Source organism: Brassica oleracea, chromosome C4 (genome assembly GCF_000695525.1).
Source record: "Brassica oleracea var. oleracea cultivar TO1000 chromosome C4, BOL, whole genome shotgun sequence".
Taxonomy (NCBI): Eukaryota; Viridiplantae; Streptophyta; class Magnoliopsida; order Brassicales; family Brassicaceae; genus Brassica; species Brassica oleracea.
In genome coordinates this window covers 12,531,753-12,536,612 of record NC_027751.1, presented here as the reverse complement: position 1 = coordinate 12,536,612, position 4,860 = coordinate 12,531,753, and positions in this window count along the sequence as shown.

Sequence of the window (4,860 nt, the reverse complement as noted above, 5' to 3'; positions counted from 1 at the left end):
CTGGCCAAGGAGTATGGATGGCATGTAACAAGAGTACTGAAGATGTTGGATATTGTGATGCTGATTGGGCTGGAGACAGAGTTGAAAGGAGATCAACTACATGCTACTGCACCTTCATTAGAGGAAACCTGGTCACATGGAAGAGCAAGAAGCAGAAGGTGGTGTCTTGCTCAAGTGATGCGGCAGAGTACAGATCAATGAGGAAGCTCACAAGTGAGCTTATATGGATCAAGGGACTGCTAAGGGACTTGGGTATTGAGATCAACACACCAATGAATATGCATTGTGACAACCAGGCAGCAATACACATTGCATCCAACTCAGTCTTTCATGAGAGGACAAAACACATAGAATTGGACTGCCACAAGGTGAGATAGGCAGTGGAACAACAAGTGATTCTTCCATGCTACACAAGAAGTGAAGATCAACTAGCTAACATATTCACCAAGACAGCTAGTAGCAAGGTTTGTGAGTTTATTCATCCTAAGCTTGGACTCATAGACCTCTCTTGTCACTGATCCTCTTGCCATGAAGTGTTCTACTCTTTTTCCTTTGCTTGGTTTTTTATCCTAAGTGGTTTTTCCAAGTAAATGTTTTAATGAGAGAATGCTTCATGGTTTCCAAGCTTGACCAAGTCCCTATGGTCAAGCTTGAGGAGGAGTGTTGACATGAAGAGAATAAAGAGCAAGAGTAAAAGACATGAGTGTTGACATGAAACAATAAAAAGCAAGAGTAAACACATGAAGAACCTGATTGATCATGGACAAGAGATCATGGAAAGGAGATCATGGACATGAAATCATGGACAGGAAAACTGAAGCAAGGAAAGGTGTGAGACTGATTTAAATATCTTGCCAGAAGTCTTGGACGAATTTAAACAAGTGGAGGCAACTGGTTGGAGTTGTTGGAGTGTGGAAACAAGCCAAAGTCACATGATATGCTAAGGAAGTAAGAGAGAAAGAAGTTGTCACTATCCGAAAGTGACTTCCCCATATCTGGTCTTCATTAGTTTATTCATCTCCATTTGTTTATTCATTCTCATTGTTTTATTCTCCTTGCTAGATCTATTTATGTAACTATTGTAAACACTAAATTAATCTAAGGAAAAATGTTCCTCAAATATTCTTGTCTCTCTCTTGGATTCCCTAACATATCTCTCTTAGGTCTTCACCAAAATCTCTCAAATAACTCTCATTAATTCTCATAAATTTACATTCCCGTCCTTGTTCGGCATTTTTATGGCTTTGCACAGCATATTTGTCCGGCACATTTCCGACTTTAATCGGCTTTTTTAATACATCAGATATGTACTTTTATGGATATGGTGTTATTGCTCTTTTCTTTTCTTGGAATAGTGATTAATAGTTTTTCCCGAATCGGCCGATGTGGAAGCCACTATGGAAAGGAAGAGTATCACTGTATAGCAGGGGAGGGGATTCACGCAAGACTAAATGCTCATTTATCCGACCAGATCAGCCGATAGGGTTTATAAAAAAAAAAAAAAAGCTCATTTATCGGAGTCACATGGAGAGTACTACAGAGTCTACATTATTACCAAGGACACAACTACAGACTAACTGGTACTGTGTCGACTGGTCAAAGCAAATTCCGAATGCAATGGTTTTCACTGTGTGGTTTGGAAGAAAATGATAGTTTAGCATGCCTATCGTATTAGAGTGGGAAGAAATCTAAAAAGGGAAAATAACATATCACATTTGCTGTTAGCGCGAAAGGATGCATAGTAAAATTTTGCATCTTGAAATGATTTGTCTTCAGCATAACACATATATCTACTTATGTAACAATTTGTATTTAGTTGCTTTGTATTCAGCGTTTTTTTTTCCATTTGTACTTTACTATATCAATAAAACTATTTAGACGTTAAAAAAAAATTACAAACTGTTTTTTTTTCAAACTATTTTTTTCAAAAACTTCTCAAGATTATAAAAATCTTGAAACCTCCTTTTAATCAATTAAATAATCCTATAATTTTTTATTAATTATTATTCTAAATAATATTATCTTATTTTTAGGTACATTATGATTTTGTGTAGAAAATTTAGTCACTTCGGTTATCATTGGAGTATACTGTATTGAATGTACTTCTTAGAATTCAGTATATTTATTGTTATAAATAGGTTAGAGTTTTAATTAATTTTTAGTTGCATTTAGTTTGGTTTGTTATCTTATACTTGAAAATATATTTTAGTGAAATTATGCATGAGTTGATTGGTTTAGTAATTTTTATTTTGTGTATATTAGATTGTATGAATTCTTTTGAATAAAACCAAATTATTATTTTGTTTCAAATCTAGATATTGTGTTATTAATTCTTAACTAAGAATTTTTTTTTTTTGTAATTGCTACGATTATTTTTGGTCGAACTCTAGATATACTAAGATTAATAGTTATCTCTTAAAAAAATAGAAAAGAAGATGAAGTGTTGATAGGTTCGGAGTTGAGTAAGTCAAATACAATCAATTATACTTGTAAATACATCTTTTTCAGTTTTATAAGATATTTAAATTAAATTAAAATTTAAAATTATTAAGCAATATATCATTTTTAATAGAGACATGGTATTGTATTTTAGATATTAAAATATCCCAACCTATATTATCTTTATCTTTTATATATTAATTTATAGAAATATGTTTATAGTAAATATACTATTTACCTTTTATAATATTTTTATACTTCTTAAGATCCTTTTTAAAATATTTTATTTTAGTTTTTAACAAACTGTATCCAAATTTTAAAAAAAAAAAAATTATTTTGTGAAATAATTTTTTATCTTGTTTGGGAAAAATCTTAATTATAGTAACTTTGTATAAAATCTTAATTGCGGAAATGGAGGATTATACAAGGCTGTATGTTTTGTGGAGAGAGGGAAGAGAGCAGAGACCACCTGTTTTTTGCTTGTCCTATCACATTTACCATCTGGACTACACTAACTGTAAATCTTCTTGGCACTTCGGCTTCCCCGGACTAGCTTACTACTGTGACATCTCTGCTAAGGCATAATCGACACAAACTGGATGCCATCCTCCTGTGACTGGTTTTTCACACTACATTCTATCATGTTTGGAAAGAATGAAACTCGCGTCGACACCAAGGCCCTTGGCACATCACAGAAACGCTCACCAGACAGATTGATAAAGCAATCCGAAATAGGATCTCTTCTTTGAAGTACAAAGAGAACAATATGTTGGAAGCAATTTTTCATCGATGGCTGGAAGTCTATTCGCGATGATAGGCAAGGGGTTTTTTAGCATCCCGGAACCTGGAAGGGACCGTCGGGATAGACTTGGAACAAGAGAACCAGCAAGCTGGTCAATAGGCCTAAGGTCAAGCTTACCAAGGTTGAACGGAAGGCTTAAATGGTCTGAGACTTGATATAAGGACTAGACCTCTCAAGGAAAACGTGGCTACCTTGATTCAGATCATAAGAAATGATTTTGAACAAGGTATGATGAAGGAATGATCAGAAATGATCATTAATTGTATAGTTCGGTCAGGAAATGCACCAAGGGACTTATACGGATAGAATCTGATGTGATGAGGAAGCTGGAAGAGCTGGAGTAGCTAATCTACTAGATGAACCAGCTGAACACTCAGCTAAACCAACTAAACACTAGCTGCACACTCACTGATCAGCTCACATTAGCTGAACTACTAGCTGAGCTAGCTGGGCGAGCTGGCGGTTAGCTCAACTTAGCTTACCTAGTTGGTTTGCTACTGACCTAGCTGGGTAGTCTGACACTGTAGGTGGACACTGAGGCAGGTCAGGGGCAGATGATAACTGCCAGGCCCAAGGGATGCGATCTGAACCATTGATTTAATCAATGGCCAGAATTGATAGCGAAGGGATGCAATGGTTAGAAAAGTAACCACCCTTTCTCCTATAAAAGGAGGACGGTTCCGTGGCTTTGCAGGCACGCCAGGGATTCCTCACACACCCTGAAACGCAAAGAAAAACAGAGAAAAGAGAGAGGTGGTTGGATTCAGCAATCCAAGACCCATAGTGGTGCGAAGGCCATAAAGAGGCAGTTCTGGGGCAGATCAAGAGGGAAGTTATGAACGACCCTATGATTGGTTTTGTTCATTTTTGGCAACACCCAAAGCCTTCTCTAGAGCCTGGGAACACACACAAATGGTGAGGGGAAAAAGGAGATGACCGGACTTCACTCTCAATGGCCAAGGCAGCCTTAAAGGCGAGTGTGTGTGGAGAGGCAGTTTCATGGAAGTTCAAGGGAAGAGATGAGCGACCCATATATGGATCTTATCATTACTTGAAGTATATGATAAGGGCTTGATTATGGCGTGGGTTATAGGATCATGGCCGTTCATGATAGAGAAGGAACCAGATCCTACACCATCATATATAAGGTAACCGGTTTTATGATTACCTTTTGGATTACAATTCTGTTGATTGTGGAATGGATCATGGCCAACCATGACACGCCCTTGAAGACTATATATATTGTGATGTGAAATAAGGATCCAAGACCTTGAGGAAAGGACCGGATCATAGTTCATCTAACTCATCCAAGTGGGATGATAGTTAGATGCTACACATTGTATAGTGATTCATGGCGGATCACGTGTTGGTATTGGGTTAGATCATGGTGTGAAACATTGATCCGGCTCATGGATGAACCATAAGGGGTCCTATTGTGTAAGGAACCATGTGGAGTGCAAATTCCAAGTCGTTTGGACTGAGAAACAAGGATTGGATAGACATGTACCACTTATGTGGAGTGATAGCTGGATGTGATGCATTGGCTATACTTCCGTGAGGAGTCATGGTTCATGGATTTGGGTTGATCACGGCCTGACTCAAAGGAATGTGATCTATGG